Source organism: Colius striatus, chromosome 1 (genome assembly GCF_028858725.1).
Source record: "Colius striatus isolate bColStr4 chromosome 1, bColStr4.1.hap1, whole genome shotgun sequence".
Lineage (NCBI taxonomy): Eukaryota > Metazoa > Chordata > Aves > Coliiformes > Coliidae > Colius > Colius striatus.
The window spans coordinates 4,589,323-4,609,258 of NC_084759.1; positions in this window are offsets into that span (position 1 = coordinate 4,589,323).

The following is a 19,936-nucleotide window of genomic DNA, read 5'->3' on the forward strand; positions in this document are numbered from 1 at the left end:
CTTTCCTTCTTTCTTTTCCTTTTCAGTTTTCCTTTTCTTTTTTTTTTTGTATTTCTTTTTTTTTTTCCCCTTACCAGATTGTACAAATCAATGCTTATTCCAAACATGAAAAACATTGTTTTGAAAACCAGTTAAGGTTGCCAAGGAAACTACAGTGTTGTCACTCTCACATCATTTAAAAAATCTATGCACTTTATGGCAAGGAAATGAATAGTTAAAGGCATTATAAATCTTATACTGACAAAACAATGAACAAATGTATTATTTTCCCTGGGAATATAGAAATGGAAAGATAAGACCTCTGATCCTAAGAATCTAAGAACATAGGATTTTCCCTTGTGAGCTAACAATACATTCCTTTTAGCTATAAGCTATGAATAGAGGCCCTTTCTAAGTTTCACTCAGCCAGAAATATGTTCAGAATTTAAAAATTCAATTTTTTTTTTTTTAAATCACCTCCCAACTAGAGAGAGATCATCTTTGTTTTGTTCAGGAATTCTGTGAATATACTTTGATTATGAAAATTAAGCCCAAGATATCTCAAGCTGTGCAGCCAAACTGAGATGCCTATGTTTGGCTTAAATTAAAGCCTGCACTTGAAAATACTAATAATTGTGCCTGATATTGTTCCCATTCAAGTATATGGTGAAAGAAAATTCCAATTGACTTCAAAGGGAAAGATGTTATGACCACACTTCCTACCAAAATCCATGACAGCAAGATTAATTCAAAATGCAGCAGTATTTTCTGTTGCTGTGGGGCCGTAGCTAAACCAATGTGATTGTCTAAGATGATGTTACAGGATGTTAGAATGCTTTTCCATTACAGTTCTGAAGAATATGCACAATGCTTAAAGTCTTTGTTATATTATTTTCCATGTTTCCCAGATATTTACTAAGTGAAAAAGTAAGTATTTGTATTAATTTGACCCTGACACTTATTCCACTTTCATTTCTGTATCTCAAACTAGATTAAGATACTTAAATTTTTTCAACTTCAGCTCTTTCCTATATAATATTTATTTCCATCCAGTCTTAGCTGTTGACCTCTTCTGCTTCTATCCTCATCCCTTTAATTTCTTTCCTTTTCATTTAGTCTTGGGTTTTAACCTCACATCCAAAGAAACAAGTTTTTACCCCAACCTTTGCTCTGTTCTCCTTTCAGCTTTAATGTAGTTTAAAAATTTATTAGAAAATGGATTCTGCCCACCTTTTATCAAGTCAGACATTCTATTTGTTGAAATGTTTGACATGACTGGCAATTTGTGTAAAAGCAGCAACACGTGCAGCTTGTACATGATAAGCTGATGTGAAGTGTAGTAACAACCTGTGCTAACCAACATATCAGCTCCACTTTAGTTCCATGTCTCAGTATATCCTTAAATTTCTACTTTGGCTTACTTTGATATATGATTTACTTAGGACTTCCATGGGTTCTTCCAAACAATACTAATATTCCTGTCTAAGCAGAGGTAGGATCATCTGTTCTGTATGTTGAAGGAGACTTACCAAAATAGATGAGCAGTATTGGTGGACAAGTATACATAACAGCTTCCTGAAGACTTAAATTTCTGTAATGGTGATCAGCAGCAGACCCCTCCATTGCAATATTGTATTATCATTTGCTTATAACTCTGCTCCCTACTTTTTTTAAAGTCCACTCTTCTGTTTCCTGTGCTAGAGGGTTGCTGGATGCTGATAGTGTACAGAAGGACTTCCTGGAGTCACAAGTGCTGAGGCCGTTGGAGTTAGATCAGATACTTCTGGCAGTTTAAATGGGGCAGTCATTTTCATTGTGTTTTTGTTTAGATTTGGGTTTGTTTTTTTCTTAATATTATTACCAAAGTAATCTAGAATATTAAAAACCATAATTGCCATTAATTTCTAGGCATCAACAAAGGTTTCAAAGGCTTTTGTTTAAGAAGTACACACAGTACATTTCCAGGCCAGAGCAAGACCTGAAGCTAATGACACCTTATTTTTCATCTGCTTGTATGAACTTTTGGCTTGACAATTAACATCACAAAAGACCATTGTGCTTACTAGACATGGTAAATAAACAGTGTATTGACCCAAATCTGCAATACATTAAGGGAATGGTGCTATTTCCCTATCTTTGAAGCATCCTCATATATAACACTCTTGTTTGTACTTAACCTCCAACCCAAACAGATAAATTGAAGTCAAACTTATCCTTACTGTGTTCATCTCTTCATCTGTTTCTGAAAGATCAGCACATTTCTGCAGTAAGATGCTTTAGTAGTGCTTTCTACTCTGTGATAATACATATAATTCTTAAATCACAAATAAAATAAGCTGATGATATTAGACTTTTCTGTAATGCAATGATGATTATAGATCCCAATAATAATTTTCTGGTGGTTTAGTAGAATGAACGTATAAAACAGGATAAGTAAGCAAATGATGTTGAAAAAGGTTCAGAGCTGAAAAAATATAGCAAGTAAAACAACAGTGGAAAACATAAATAGCAAATAATTTTTAGTAGAAATAGACAGTCCTTCTGAGTATGAAATCATAGAATCATAGTGTCTAGTTCTGGGCTCCTCAGCTCAAGAGGGACACAGAACTTTTGGAAAGAGTCCAGCACAGGGCCACCAAGATGATCAGGGGAATGGAACATATTTCATAAGAGGAAAGGGCTGCTTAGTCTGGAGGAGACTGAGGGGAGATCTTATTAATACTTACAAATATCTAAAGGGTGGATATCAGGAGTTTGGGATATCCATTTTGTCTATAGTAGCTAGTAACAGGATAGGGGTAATGAGATGAAGCTGGAACAGAAAAAGTTCCACTTAAACATAAGAAAAGACTATTTCACTGTGAGGGAGCCCTGGCACAGGCTTCCCAGGGAGGGTGTAGAGTCTCCTTCCCTGGAGGTCTTCAAGACCCACCTTGTTATGTTCCTATGTTACCTGATCTAGGTGAATCTGCTTCTGCAAGGGAAGTTGGACTAGATGATCTCTAAAGGTCCCTTCCAACCCCTACCATTCTATGATTCTATAGAACGGTTTGGGTTGAAAGAGATCTTTAAGTCACCTAGTCCAACCTTCCTGCAGTGAGCAGAGATAGCTTCAACAAGATGGGGTTACTCAGAGCCTTTTTCAACCTGATCTTGGATGTTTCCATCTACCACCTCTCTTGGTAATCTGCTCCAGCATTTCACCATCCTCATAAAAAATATCTTCCTCATATCTTGCCTAAGCACCACTACTGAAAAGCTTAGTTACAGCTCATGTATCCTCCTCCACAAGAACAGACACATGTCTGAATAAGGTTCTACATCCAGTACATGCATTGATTCATGCATCTCAATTGTACATGGATTTTTTGTTATGAAATGCTGTCACTTGTACCAAGATTTTTTTTTCCTTAAATTGCACAAAGAAAATACATTGAGTCTCCAGATTAGAACATTAATTTACGGGACACTTAAAAACAAAATCCTTAGTTTCTCTAAAAGACTTAGATGAAGGCTTGACACATGGAGGTATGGAATGAATTATCTATAGCACTTTCATTCACTCTAGATATGTTTGATCAATGCAGATGAAGTGCAGCATTGTGTAAAGGCAATGCAGTTGTCAATAGTGATGTATTTAGTAGGGAAAAGTCAATAGAGATGTGAAATGTTACTGACTGATAGATATTTCATTAGACTCTTGAGACATTTGATCTGTACTTTACACAAGGGCATGTATGAAAAATGACGTCCCATGAGCAAGATGTTGAGCTGGGAATAAAGATCTCTTCATCTACTTTGGCAGGAGGGTTGGACTACATGATATCTATATGTCCCTTCCAACCATAGTATTCTATGATTCTACGATATGCATATCTTTGTGTTGGTCATTCTGGCATAGATCCACAAATATATTTTTTACATACCAGAATTTCAGAGTTCTGCAAGTATTATCTTAATAGAAATATTACAAGTTACATGTGGAGAAGAATATGTGTTTCACCTCACTTTTTTCAGCTTTTGTTTCACTACTGTACAATACATTGAACATTTCATATTTCTGGGACATATTTTTTCCAACTGTTTAATTTAATTTCACAATATTTGCTTTTAAGTGTAGTTTTGACAGTTTTTTATGGAACTTTGTATAGATAAAATCAACAGAAATAAAGTACAAGTTGTTGTTGACTTATGCATATAAAACTGATTCTTAATAAAGGGGATTGAAGGACAGCTATAAAAATATCTTTTCAACCTATAGATCCATGTCGGCTCAAAGTGTAAGTCGCAGTTTAAGTAAGTAAAATGTAATGATGCTAAAAATGCAGGTAGAGATGAGTGCTCTGGATAAGCTGTTGGATTTATTTACAAAAACTTGTAACTCAGCTGAAGTACATGGACATAACTCTACATTTTGAAGAAGAAGCCTGTGTCTCCTGCCAGGTGATTGCAAGGTTTCTCCAAGAAGAGGGCAACATTTTTGATTGTCATTTGCAGAACAGACTATATCATTTTTCTTAATATTTGGCAAGGTTACCTAAAATAAGTGATAATCTTGCCTTCCTGTAGAGCTTTAACAGAAGGATAACTCTTGGAGAAACTGCTTCATCTAACCTAAAGGTAAGTCTTTGACTGATGGAATAGATTGTGTTATTTCTTTGTACTGAGTAATGAGTGAGTCTGTCTTACAAGGATATAGATCCAAAAATATCTGAGAAGGCTCCTATGACATGAGAGTTTACCAACTTTAAAACTTCAACATATTTCATTTAGTACTAGTGAAAAAGGAATGTAATTGCCTCACTGCACGTGAAAAACATTTAATTGATTATCACAAAGGCTAAAGGACAACTGTTGAAAATTATTAAAGTGATGTAGAGAAAATGTGTGAACTTCTTGTTACACAGGATTTTAAATACAATCATACCCCTGTGACATGAGTTCTCTATTTTTAACTAAAAAATACATTGCCATTTGTTCAACTATTTAAATCGTACCACTTTTTCTTAAAAAGCAAGTTTAATGAAATGAAAATGCAATAAACTTTATAAACATCTGTTCTGGTTTCTTCCTACTAGCTGGTACAGTGCTATATTTTGGATTTAGTATGAGGATTATGTTGATATGATGTTTTAGTTGTTGCTAAGAAGTGCTTATCCTAAGCTGAGGATTTTTAGTTTCCCATGCTCTGCTTGTAAGGAGGTGCATAAGCAGCTGAGTAGGAGTATGACCAGGGCAGATGACCTGAAATAGACAAAGGGATATTGCATACCACAAGTTTTCATACTTTGTATATAAACTGGGATTAGTTGGTCAGGAGGTTCTGACTGCTGGCTGGGAGTGGTCTGGGCACCAGTGAGAGGAAGGTGATCAGTAGTATTGTGCATCACTTGTCTGTCTTGAGTTTTGTTTTTCTTTGTTGTTTTCATTACTATGACTATTTATTGTTATTTTTACTACTATGGTTAGTAATTTAAATAATTATTATAGTAAACTGTTCTTATCTCAATTAATGAGGTCTTTTTCCAATTCTCTCCATCCTCCTGAGGTGGGGAAGGACTGAGTGAGAAACTCCATGCAGCTTATGCTAGGATTAAATCTCAACAACGTCTGAAGAGAAGATGAATAAGAATGTCACAAAAAAATGGCATGGAGCAAGAGAAATAATGTGTGAACCAACGTTATGTCATTAAAAAAACAACATTATGAATGCAAAACACTTTTTGTAATGCCAGATATATCTTTTCTAGTAACAGCTGTGAATTTACTGAAGTTATTTAGACTGATTAATCTCTTCTCCCGTGATCACTGGTCTTGTATTCACTCCCATATCAAGTAGTGCAACAGTACCTGTGTGCTACTGCAAGTCAGTATGTTCATTTGGCACTTTGGTCTTTTGTAAGTCACATAACACCCTCCCTTAAAATAAACTTAATAATGATAGGACACAGCATAAGAGCTTTAAACTGGAAGAATGCAGATTTATATTGGATATTAAGAAGAAATTCTTTACTGTGAAGGTGTTGAGATACTGGAACAGCCTCTGGAGAAAAGTGGTAGATGTTGCATCCCTGAAAATATTCAAGGGTAAGTTGGATGGGGTTTGGAGAGTCCTGGTTTAGGATCCCTGCCCATGGCAAGGAAGAAAGAACAGGTGATCTTTAAGGACTCCTCCAAATATAATTCTTTTATCTGTTTAAAAACATATCAAAGCTGGTGGAAACTCATTGTTAATCAAACATTTGTTTACTAATCTTTGGCCAGCCATTCAACTTTCATGAAGAATTAAAGAAATGAACCTACTATGCACAATGCTAGAAAATTTAATCTTATGCCAGCTTTAGCAAAATGCTAAATATTCTAGCTGTGTTCAGGTTCTTCAGTGAAACCCAGTTAAGTATACATTTGATATAGTACCCATTAATCTCAGAGAGCATAGTCTTCAGTTACTCAGTCTTGTGACATAATGGATTCCTTTGCCTACACCTTGGATGAGCAATCAAATGGAGATTGACTTTCTCCATTTAGTCAAATAGATTTATCTAAGCCATGTTTCAAATGACTAGATTAAGGAGGGCAAAGTGAGTTTTTTATGTCAGAAGAAAAATTCATTTAATAGAACATTTCCTTTGATTTTAGAGTGTGAATTACTATCAAAACATTGGACTCTTTCCTCTGTAGTTTTTTGTTATAATAATCTAGACAGTCTTATCTGCCTGTAAAGCAATTGAAGGTATTAATACTCCTGTGACATATATGCAATAAAGTATGTTCTTGGACAGAAGAGACAAAGAGACTCCCCACATAAAGCCATTTATGTACTACAGTATGTGTCGTGATGAGGACAGTGAACAAATGTCCTTTTGTTATTATGTCACAGCAATGATTTTCATTAAGTATTAATTCATTAAAAAACAATAAAAGGACATTTTCTTTTCTTGGTCATAATTAATTATAGGAGGACAAAGGTTCTGTGCAATAGAGAAGTGTAATTAGCTTACAACAAGGAATTTAACCACTCCATTGCACTGTGGAGATGATAAAGACAGAAACTTCCCAGCCTGCCTGTATTCTGGTGAATACTCTGCTGAACTGAAGGTTCACTCTCAAATCTCTGTCAAAACCCTATTATAACTCGATGATAACAACATTGTTAACAACAACGTGCTCTCATGGCCAAGAAGGCCAATGACATCCTGGGATGCATCAAGAAGAGTGTGGCCAGCAGGTCAAGGGGGGTTCTGCTCCCCCTCTACTCTGCCCCGGTAAGGCCTCATCTGGGGTCCTGTGTCCAGTTTTGGGTTCCCCAACTTAAGAGGGACATAGAACTTCTGGAGAGAGTTCAGCACAGGGCCACCAAGATGATCAGGGGACTGGAAAATCTTCCTTATGAGAAAAAGCTGGAGGAACTGGGGCTGTTTAGTCTGGAGAAGACTGAAGGAGGATCTCATTAATATTTAAAAGTATCTAAATGGTGGGTGTCAGCAGGTTGAAGCATTCATTTTTTCTATTGTAGCTAGAGACAGGACAAGGGGTAATGAGATGAAGCTGGAATACAAAAAGGCTGCCCAGGGAGGGTGTGGAGGCTCCTTCCTTGGAGATCTTCAAAACCCGCCTGGATGAGTCCACGGGCGACCTGATCTAGGTGGACCTGCTTGAGCAGGGGGGTTGGACAAGATCATTGCTAAAGGTCTCTTCCAACCCCTACCATTCTATGAATCTATGACATTTTATCATGAAAAAAATCCCAAGGGCAACATAAAGAAAATTCTTTGAGATTTCTCTGAATCTTTCACAAAAGAGTAAAGAACTATCTATTTATTAATACAAGAACCTATTATGCTTCAGTTCAGATTATAAGCAAATTATAATTTGAGGCATGATCATTGGCAATAATCTGCATTGTATAAAAAAAGAAACTATTACAATCTTACCTGATTCAGTTTGAACACTAGGAGTGTTTACTTTTCCAAAGATTACAACTTTCCCTTGAATTCAGCATTACGAGTAGACAGTACTAAAATACATCTGAATTGTTGTTCTTGTTCATAATGCTGAAAGAGTGGAAAATCAACATTACAGAATGATTTTATATCAGTAAACAGAGTACTCAACTGAGAGGAGTTTTCTGACCTGTGACCCCTGCTGTTGTTGAAACCTTGGTTTGTGTTTAGAGTAGATTATCACACTAAATTCTCACCTTTATGAGGAATTCTAATCCATCATCTAGTATTATTAACACATTGCCTGACCTGTGGTAGACATGAGAACACTTAAAGGACCTTTCAGTCGTAAAACGGGGATCCCAAGTCTCTGTAATGTATGAAAAGACAGGAAGTGCTGAACATTTCTGCCTCCTGTTCCTTATGATTTTCTCATGTGTTCTAGATTTTTTTCAAATCTTTGTAGATTTCTTCAAATCCTTACAATTCTATGAGGGGTTGGACAAGATTATCTCTAAAGATCCCTTCCAACCCCAACCATTCTATGATTCTATGATTCAAATCTTACAAAATCAAGTTTATAGAGAACAAATTGAAAAATTATTTACGCTTCCACTGAAGAAATGCTCCAGTGATATTACCATAAGCCTGGAAACATATTAGAAATTTATTATTTCTTCAAGTGTGCATCTACATCATTGTCAGATTTTCGTTTTAAGTCTTCTTTTAAAGCAGTGACGAAATCTAAACGTATTTTGATAAAATCTGAAAGGATTATATGTTTTTTCAAAAAGTGGTCTTTGGAAACAATTGATAGAACACTGCTCTAGTCAGAAATGCTTAATAGTATCTTAAAAATGTATGAAGTACTTAATCTAAAGGCAGCTCAAAAACCAAGCTAAAAGGGTCTCCAGACACTTTAGAACTGCAGCGTTTTCAGGAATGTAGATTCAGCAGAGCGACTTCACAAACCAAAACTACTTATCAATTGAAAATAACACACACTCCATATTGTAGGTTCTCTATTGTGCAGGTCATTGTACAACACCAGTACATCAGAAGTATAGTGATTTACACCCAATGATGATCTGACACACATCAAATGAAATTGCAGTGTTTGCAACTGAAATGTAATAATAAAGCTGAAGATCAAGAAAACTGAGAACTATTTAAATCAAAAACATGTCTTGGAAGTTAACAAGATAGTGTGCTTTTGATGTTTTTTTCCTTCAGAAGCAATAGCTTATGTTATTTGTGAAGAGCAATAAATAGATTGCTTGGATGATAGCTGAGGCCTAGTTAATACTATTCCAGTTAACGACAATTGTGACTTGAAAGAAAAACTCACTTTGAATATGACAGAGCATGAAGGTATCCTCACAGCCCCAGTGGCTGGCCAAAGTAGGCAGCTTTATTTTGTTCACCTCTTTCTTTTTTATACTCAACAATCCTGTTATTTATCTCTCAGATCTAATTTAGATGATTCAGGTTAAAAAAAAAATAATACTGTCTAATTCGGATTTAACTATAAAAGTTGTGGAAAAAAAGGATTATATAATGATATAAACTTTCCCTTTCTGGCTCGGTAAAATGCCATATCAGGGGATATCACTAGTCAAGTAATAGCATTTTTGGTTGTTAAGGCCTGTGCTGCTGCTTCACAAAGCACTGTGCTGAAGAAAAATCCATAGACAGTGCTTGATAATAGACTTAATAATGTTGACCCCAATAAAATTGGATATGTTTTCTTACCCTTAAAAGATGTACAGCAGTGTTTAAAGTTTATTATTCATCACTATCCTGTTCTAAGGTAAACCTCAAATGTAAGATACCACCAGAACTAGATACAAAATCAATGGTGCCTTCTCCACTAACCCTAAGGATCAACAACAGGGAAGCACAAAATGCAGCCTTTAGGATGAACGCACGTCAGAGCAGCCCGTGCAGGGCTACCTGGCCTGTGAGGGACCCCACGCTGAGGCAGGGAGGACAGACAATAGGAGCCATAGGGAAAAGACTGACTGAAATCCCCATTCCCTGCCCCCCTGAGCTGTTCATGGAGAGAAGAGATAGAGACACTGAGATCAGGTCTCTGAGCCCAGGAAGAGGGGAGGGATGGGGGGAAGTTGGTCTAAAAAGGCTGGTTGTGCTCTTCATCTTGGTACCAGTCTGCGTTGTTTTCTGTTTATTATGTTTTAAGGTTTATGGTTATGCTTTGGGGTTTATAGTTATGTTTTGGTTGGAGGTAGATCAAATGATTCTCTGTTTTCTTCCCCAAATTAAGTAGCCTGGTCTGTTTTGTCCAGGACCATAAGCAGCAATTAAGATCTCCCTGTCCTTCAGGAGTTCTTAAACCTGTGGTACTTAAGTCTAATAGTGGGCTTTTGTATCTGCCTAAACTATGACATATGTCAATGTAGAAGTCAGTTTCAATGACTTAATTAAAAAATGGTAGCTGTATCCACTGCCATATTCAGTGTGCACATAATCCTGCACGTGGTCCTGTGCTCATCTCCTCAATTTATACTAGTTCAGCACCACAATGACAGTTTTCTAAAGTTTAATCAACCAATTCTTCCTAGGCATTTGCAGATGTTAGGTGAAACATGGAACATTAATGGAAAGAGCTTTTACTGCTACTACTAAATTAAGTTTAATTTGCTTTTTTAAAGGTGTTTTAAGAGTGTTATGTATATTCTGGTCTAAGAAGCACTCAATGCTCAAGCATTTTTATCACGCGATTTTTGTGAAAAGGTTTGCTGCTTCTGATTTATTGCAGCATTATTCACTTCCATCTGACACATTGCTAATTTAAATATTTCTAACCAGGAGATGCAGGTCAAGCTGTACTGTTAATTACAAAAACCCCATTGTTGTTTGCTTTGAAAAAGCTCTGTAATAGAAAAAAAGATGAAAGGCAATGCAGCTGGCAGTAAAATAGCATGAAAACACTGCTTTCTTTCTTCAAAGGCCTTGTTTACAAAATGTAAGGTCACTTTGGTTGGAATTGAAAACATAAAAACAATAAAGTAGCTCCAAGGAATCACTCTAAAGGCAAACTAAACTTCAATTAAATATCTTTTTAAATTCTTGGTGTTTTTGTTTGGTTTTTTTTTTTTTCCTCTGGAATAAGAGCAATTGGAAAACTTGCTGAAGAAAACTAAACTTCACATCTACTTTCAAGGTGTTTTACATAGATACATACACAATGAATTACAATTATCAGTTAGAAAAAAGCAGTGACAAGGTTATTTCTTGTGAGTTTTGCACACATACTTGCTTTAAATCTGGTGGCACAGTAATTTGAAAACCTTCAGATTTGTTTGTCTCTGTCAGGTATATGAAAAGAATATCAGTATTCTGATTATACAGAAAGTTAAATTATCCATTAGAGCTAAACACTCACCAAATAATCAACTTTCTTTTTGTTTTGATTGGCCATACCAGCAGATTAAACTACTAATATAGAAAAAAGACAGATGTCAATCATTTCAGCATAGCAGAATCTGCTAATGACTAAGCTTATGCACTTTAATAATCCTGCTTATTTTAATGGTAAGGGGTGGGAAGGCTGAAAGAAAAACTGATTAGAGCAATGAATTGCTTAGTTTAAAAGATGTGATTTTTGCATAAATCTATTTTTTAAACCATCTTGTACTTGATTGCATATCATTTTTGATACTTATGTAGTATTAGTACTAATTTTACTTTAAAAAAAACAATAAAAAAAATTCAACACTAACTAAACAAAACACCAAAAAGGAAACAGGGAACTTTTTAGTAAAGTAGTAGATCCAATTCAGTTGTTTAAGAGAGCATAGTTAAGTTTTCCCCACTTGTTACACTTTGTAAAGTAAAGAGATGCAATGGAGTAGTCAGGATTCTCACTTTTGATGCTTAGAATAAGCCTCTTGGTACTAATAGAGTACACAAGTCCCTAGGAGGCTTATTATTCCTGGTGCCACTTCAGCAGCTAGACTTCTTGTAAATGTGAAGGACATACCAAACCTGGAAATACACTTTCAAGGCATCTACTGTTTTGTTGGGATTTTTTCTTTTTGCAGGGGATATTCTTGGGAAAGGAGTTGGATGGTAGGTGAACATAGCAGCTAGAATATTGGAAACAGTGATGCCATTCATTCCATGCTTCCCTAACATTGAGCTTCAGGAAGACTAAGCCATCAGTTATCTTTTTCTGTATATTTTATAGACCTTTCCAGCAGTACCACAGATTCTCAAATGGTTATATATGACCACATTACAAATGAGTATTTAGACTTATGTGTATTTTTATTATGCAGAGCTCTGCAGACAAACAGTAGGAAATATTACAGAGGGATGGGATGCTTGAAATTTGCTGATTGAGGATTCTGCATAGACTATCTCTATCCACTCTTAGTCCAGAGGTCCAAGTCCTCTTCTGAGGGTATACGTTGAACTCAGGTATCTGTGTTGTCTACCCTGGAGGTTGTTCATCTTTTCTGCAAAGGGCAGAAAGCATTTCTAGTCTCTAATCTAATGATTATTTCTGTGAAATGACTTCCAAGCAAAACCCATGATCTATCCTAAGCAGGTGGATGAGAACACTGTACTCCTGCTCACAGATGAGTGGCTTAATCATGTCATAATGTGGCCTCTTTCTGCTTGAACACAAATTCAGAGGAGACTTGTTGACATATTCTTTTGATTCATGAGTCTGAATTCTACTACAGCCTCCTTTTCGGTAGTCAGATTACTCTACATAAATAATCTATATGGAGTATCTATGTAGGTGATCTTAAATATTTATATGGTTCCAACAAATTGTACTCAGAAAGAGAAAGGTAGTAAACCAAATTTGAATGAATGAATGAATTCTAAATATGAATTTTCCCAAGCTCAGGGGATCTGAAGTCCTAGATAAGTGCATAAAAATATCGAAAAATATGAATCTTATGACTCATCTCCCTGAATATGATACACATATACAAAAGTATACATTAAATAGGGAATTGCATACAAAGGAGTCACATAAGGCCCATATAAATGCTTTTAATTGTATTTTTCCCTCTCATCCTCAAAGTTTTGCAATTAAGAAAGGGGAAAAAGCAGTGATATGTCACTTAAATCTATTGGGATGCATTAACCTCACCTTTTAACTTTTTTTCCTTAGTGAGGTAAACAGAGTAACAAATTTGCTGTCCTGGACCAAGTTTAAGTTAAGAAGAGTTTGGGCTTCCATCTGTCCTAGTTTTCCTTTCTCTAAGCTCATGACTCCCATCTACAGTCATATTCTTATTCTACAACCTCATCATGCAGGGTCATTTTGAATATTTCCAAAGGTTATAAACATTGTTGACCTCAAAACCAGCAAGTACACATTATTAAATGCATTGTTTGAGGCAAATTTCAACAGATATAAAGTAGGATATATAGATAACCAATTATGTATACACAATCTATATCTATACATATATATGTACGCGTGTGTGCATCCTCTTCCTCCAAAGACAGATAAAACTTAATATATTCATAGTATTGACAAAAACTCAATAAAAATAAAAAATTCTGGAAGTAGAAAGAAAATAAGTTGGGGTGTTTTTTCTGTGTCTTGATCAAATGCAGACATGAAAAGTTTGCTTTCTTTTTCTTGAGCAAGAAGCTACACATTTGCTTCAAGTCTTACAGAGAATGAGCTAATTATTCACCAGATTATTATAAATATCAGATTCTAGCAGAGAATTTAGGATGCAGGAAGGCATGAATTTGTCTGGAAATTCCTTTTACATGGAAAGACAGGGTTGTAGGAAAGTCAAAATTACAACAGCATTTTATCAGAATGGGACAGTGGGAAGAGCTAAGTTAGAATGAAAATATCTGAAAAAAACAAATCCAAAAAAAGTAGTCTGGTAGGACTTTTCCCAAGATAATGGAATTGTCAAACATGGAAAAGCAATTCCAAGGCATCAGATGTTTGTTGTTGTTGTTTTTTTCAGCTAAGGTGAAGTATAGCTAGGAAACTGAAAACAATGATGCAATTAACTCCAAATTTCTTTAAGGCAGCAATAGCAACCAATTAGTCTCCTCATTTTGTGAATTTTACTGATTTACCTCATAGTACCAGAGATGCCCAGATGTTCATATATCACCAAAGTCTCTGTGAGTATTTAGACAGATGCTTATTGATATTCAATCTCCCTGCCAGGAGATTTAGGAAGTCGCTCCACAGCTTGATTCTGTCCATCTACTCTCTTCCCTCACTGACTGGCATCATCTGGGACTCTCTGGTAACTGATTTAACATGAGGGACACACCTGACAAAGAAAGGGCATGAAAGAAGCCTCCTATAAGGAGCTGAGTGGGTCTAAATGTCTTAGAGGAACTCCAAAAACCTTCATTTTACCTCAGTCTTCCTTTTTTTCTGTTAAAAAAATTTCCTTTTGAATAGTGATGAATTCAGCATCAGTGACCACAACTGAAAAACCTGATGGAGAGAAGCCATCAGCTATTGCCAACTGCAAGGACTGGTTCACGTCTGTGCTATGTCCATCTTGCCTTGGAATAGGTCAGCAATGTTTTCAGCTAAAAGTAATGAAGGGAGGTAAGAATCAGTGAGCCCTCTGACTTTTTAGATTGTGTTATGCTGCTCTGTCTCTTAATTACTAGTTAAGTGGAAACTGATTAATGCTGTGAAGTTTGAAGTTTAATAGAGATAAAATTAATGCTATACATAAAGTGAAAAAGCAGTGAAAGCTCAAAACTGTGTTAAATCTTCTGTGCTACCAATAAGTAACTTCAGCCCCTGTGTGATCATCAAGTGTCCCTATGGATTTCAGAACTAATTTGTTTGACTTTTAGTTAAAATTAGGCAATCAATTTCTTCTCCTAGGTATTTGCTTAAGGCCACTTTTATTGTACATCCAATTTGCTCAAATTCTATGAAGAAAACTTTAGCACATTGCTGTGAGTTTGATGTTGGGTATGTTAGCTTTGGAAACTATGTTTCTGGTTCTTTCCTTTTTTACTCGAAATTTAACTCTTTCACCTGGACATATTGGTGTTTCCTGTCTGCATAGTTTATTTCTTCTTTACAACTTGAAATATTAGTTGCTTAACTAAGAGTATGTGATTTCTATCATCTGGCTTTTGCTATACTGAAAAATGGCTTAGGTAATGGCAATTTTTATCTTTACAACCTATGAATATTTGGAATATGTTCCTTGCAACAACTAAGAAACTTTTACCAAATATCTGCAAACATAATTCCTTCCATTTGAACAGTGATATATGCCAAATAAATTCAGATACTTAATGCCTTTTCAAATACTCTTACCTGAAAATCTGGCATTCTTCCATTGACCTAAAATACTTTTTTCTATTTGTATGTTCTTTCAAATACAGAATACAGACATAAGTAAACAGATAGAGTAAATATCTTCAATTGAATACTCAAAAGTCATATTAATTTCCAGGAATGATTTTCCTGAACACAGCTTATAATATTGACAGTGTGAAGAATTCAGGGTCAAACCCTAATGCTGTTTAGCTGATGTAAATTTCTTTTATTTCTAAGTTCACATTAAGTAATTAACTGCTTAAATAATTGCTTGATTTGAATACTTACATTTTAATATTAATCAATTCAGTGTTTTTTAAGAAATATATTACTCAATGAGATTCAAATATGACACCAAAGGAATTTATTAAGTAATTAAAATTACTCCTAGATGTGACAAATTACACACTTTAAGTAATTCAATTAAAATGTGATTACCACTTCAGTCTAAAATTTTAAACTACCATAGACTCTCTGCCATTAAGTAGTAAGTAAAAAAATAAACCTTCAATATATGACCATAATTGTTTGGTTATTTTCTTCTTTTTTCCATTGATGCTAGGAGTTTGAGGATTTGGTTTTTTACCATGGGTTTCACTTTTTTGAGCCAGTAAAATTTTCTGCTGGCTAACAATGGACAAAGGAAACAGCATTTCATGTGGGAAATAGCAAGATGCTCCAATAGCTTCTTTGCCCCAGCCTGTGGCTCCTGTAATCGGACATGTGTTGTGGATCATGAAATGGACTGGTACCCAGACCACTGATTCCATGGGCTGGAGCCTCAGAAAAATGAGCAAAACTAACGGACCACAGGGGACAGGACACAATTTAATATATCTTTATCACTAATCATTATTGAAATGAGCCGCACTTGGTTTGAGATACAGAGGCGAGAAGTAGTCGTGAGACTACTTACCTCAGAAAGGCAAGCTTAGCAGTAAGCACTTTCTGCAGCATCTCCACTCCTGGCTGTACTGCTGGGAGGTTAATGATCTGGAGTCTGAACTGCTTCCTCAGCTGCTAGCTGAACTGATTACAGCTGAGATACACAAACAGGTAGCTTTGACTTGAGAGAGATTTTTGTAACAGCTGCTATGCATGTAAATACACCAGGTGAGATTCAGCTCAGTGAACTTTAGCCATTACAAATAAACTTTCTTTAAAACTCTTATACAATTTTCTTTGTGTTCAGAAGAACTGGACAAGGGTACCTGGAACATGATTTTTCCCAACTTGCAATAGTATCTAACTACATATACAGCCATGATGGCAACTTTAGTTGGAATTCAACCAATACAAACGATCTCAGAATTGGATGCACTGTCTTCCATCTATTTCCATTTTCAAATTCTTGTAATAGTACACAGGTATATGGAGGAGACATCTGGTGCTCTGAAGTAGCAGATGAACTTTAGAAGTGAGAAGGAAAAGTAGGGTATTATCAGATGAAGAGTATCTTTGTTCATTGTGTGGGTAGCATCACATTAAAAGATCTACATCTGCTTCAGTAGGGGTATTGGACTAGATGATCTCTAAAGGTCCCTTCCAAACACTTACCATTCTATGATACTCATACTGATCTATTGTTAGGTATACTTGCATCGGGCAGCAAAGCAGTTTGATAAAGGTCGCTCTCTGAGTTAACTATGAGCATGATAAAATATGTCTATGAGCTTATAGTTCTATATCAGTTCCTGAAAAAAAAATACTGAAACACTATGGTACAGAACTAACTAACATGATCATCTCTATCTCTCAGTAGAGATACTGAGTTCAGTGCAACTATCACAACACACACATAAATCTTTTAATTTGAAACCTAGATCTCCTTAAGGCAAATTCCATATATGATAGAGTTATTCGTTGTAATATCAGAGTCTTGGTGAAGCTTATTTACTTTGAATATGCAGCAGTGCATTGAATTATACTCAAAACATTTATATTATTTAAAGGAGATTATTCTCACAAACTTTCCTGCTCTACATTCTACCTTTAAAGTGAAGATCTCATTGGAACCATGCTAAAACATTCACTTAAATTTGAGAGGTCAGAGTTTCACCTAGAGCTTCAATATTTTCTGCATTTTCTTCCCAAAATTTTAATTTTGGAGCATAACAATAAATAAAAACTAGTAGAACATATATTAGGAACACCAGTCTTTTAAACTATTTATATAAAAGTAATAAGTCTGACCAGCTCAACCTTAGATTCAACTTATTGCAGAAAAACTATGATGCTGGAATAGTTACAATAGTGTAATTGTGGCATCAGTTAAGTATGAATGCTGTCTAATTATCATAATAGAAGCTCTTGTAATTATGCTGTCATTTCATTTATATTAACACGTTTGGTCGAGGTATCAAGGTATCAAGTTCTATAGGTTAAATCAAGATTTACTTTTCTACATTCTCATTGGTAAACCATACACTTTGCCACATGCTTGAGATTTAATTGGGGTTAGTGAGTGTTTTGCAGAGGCAGAAGGTGTTCTGCAGGAATGGTGACAACGGCATTTTGAATTTAGCCTGATCCTCATTCTCTGAGATATGTCGTAAGTCTGGAAGATGCTTCCCCACTCCTTTGGTTTATTTAGATTATTAATACATCCTTTTGCCTACACATTGTAGAAATAGAAAATAATTTAATATTTTTCATATCAATTGCAATTAAACTTTATTATTATCTCAGTGCTGATTGTTATGTAAGTGTGTTATCCAGAACTGTAGTTAGAGCTGTCCTATGAAGAACACCATCACAGAAATCACTAATTTTGTATTTAATTTGATCAGTTGTAGACAGATGGTTTTGTATTTAATGATGTAACAGTTACTGTCCTCAGGTTGAAACTGAAAGGGTAGTTTTTTTAAGTATATTTCTAGATTTTTTACACTGAGATATTGGAGCTGTGACCTTTTCTAGGATGTCTATAAAATACAGGTATGGTAATGAGTATCATCCCAGTGTTTTCTTGTTCTCTAGTCACTCTTTTATCTCTGTCTTTGTGGCTTCTTGTTGTCTTTTCCCATTGACTCTGAAATGGATAATAGTTCTTCATTCTTCATCACTGGTTTTATACAAAGCTGAGCACATAGGATCTCTGATCTCTGACTGTAATTCCTGAGTAGTACCACCAAAAAGCACTTGGGCAGATGAAAGCATTCTTATATCTAATCTATCCTGCTTCATCTTCAAAATAAGTATGTATACCTTTGGAAAGTTCCTCTTGCTTGTTACTCACTGTAGATATCTCAGTCAAAGTGGAATAAGAGTTACTGGGGATCAGGAGATGCCAATTAATTGGATTAGCAATCGCAAATTGATTGTATTCTTGAGCTCTAACTTCAGGCAAGCTGAGGTTGTCTTCATTGTTGCACCATTTTTCAGGATGGTGGAATTTGTTTTCTGATGTTTTGAGAGCTATGAATTCTTACTGGAAATACACAGCAAGACTTTATGCAGACTTAAGAGCTGTGACATCAGACAGAGAAACAGCATGAGGCCAGAAAATAAAAGGTTGCAGCTAGTAACAACATCTCAAAATCCCAATGTAAAAGTAGAGACCCTTCATAAAAACAGGGAAAGAGAAGACAAAGTAAAAATCTAATGTCAAATGTAAATACTATGATCTTCAATTGTATTCTAGCTTCTGTGGGGAAGTGGATCCTAGAAAACTGAATCTTTATTGTTTTGGATGAATTTGACAGTGTTATGATGATGAATTCATTTCAAATCTTTTGATTACAGGTTCATTGTTTTAGTCCACAGTGCTCAGTACAGTTCCTGTTCCACTAACGAAGTTTAATTTTATATAACTATCCAACAACAGGATGTAACATCAAGATAGACTAAACCAAATAATCAAAAAAGCACAGAGTTTTCTAAGTTGGAAAAGATCTTTAAGATCATTGAGTCCAACTATTCCTCCAGCATGGCCACTGTCACCACTAACCTATGTCCCTCAGCCATAGAGTTCCATAGCTTTGGAATCTCTCTAGGGATAAGGACTCCACCAAGGCCCTGGGCAGCCTGTGCCAGGGCTTGATAACACTTTTGAGGAAAAATTAATTCCTAATATCCTATCTAAAACTTCACTGCAAGAACTTGAGGCCATCTCATGTTATCCTATCCCTTATAACTTGAGAGAAGAAACCAAGACTCACTTCTCCACAACCTCCCTTCAGGAAGTTGTAGGGAGTGAGAAGGTCTCTCCTCAACCTCTTCTTCTCATGACTAAACATTCCCAGGTCCCTCAGCCACTCCCCAGCACCCTTGTGCTCCAGCCCCTTCCCCAGCTCCAATGATCAGCTGTGGACATGGTTCAGCCCCCCAGTGTCCTTCTGGCAGTGAGAGGCCCAACACTGAGCACAGCACTTAAGCTGTGGTCTCACCAGCACTGAGTACAGGACATAATCATGGTCTTGGTCCTGCTGGCCACACTATTTCTGATACAATGTAAGGTAAAATTCTTCAGTACAGGTCATAGAATCATAAAATGGTAGGGGTTGGAAGAAACCTTTAGAGATCATCTAGTCCATTACCTCTGCAGAAGCAGGTCCACCTAGGTGGCATGGGAATGTGTCCAGGCAGGTTTTGAAGACCTCCAAAGAAGGAGCCTCCACACCCTCCCTGGGCAGCCTGTGCCAGGGCTCCCTCACACTCACATCTCATCCTAAATGTAATATCCTAATGAAGTCAAGTG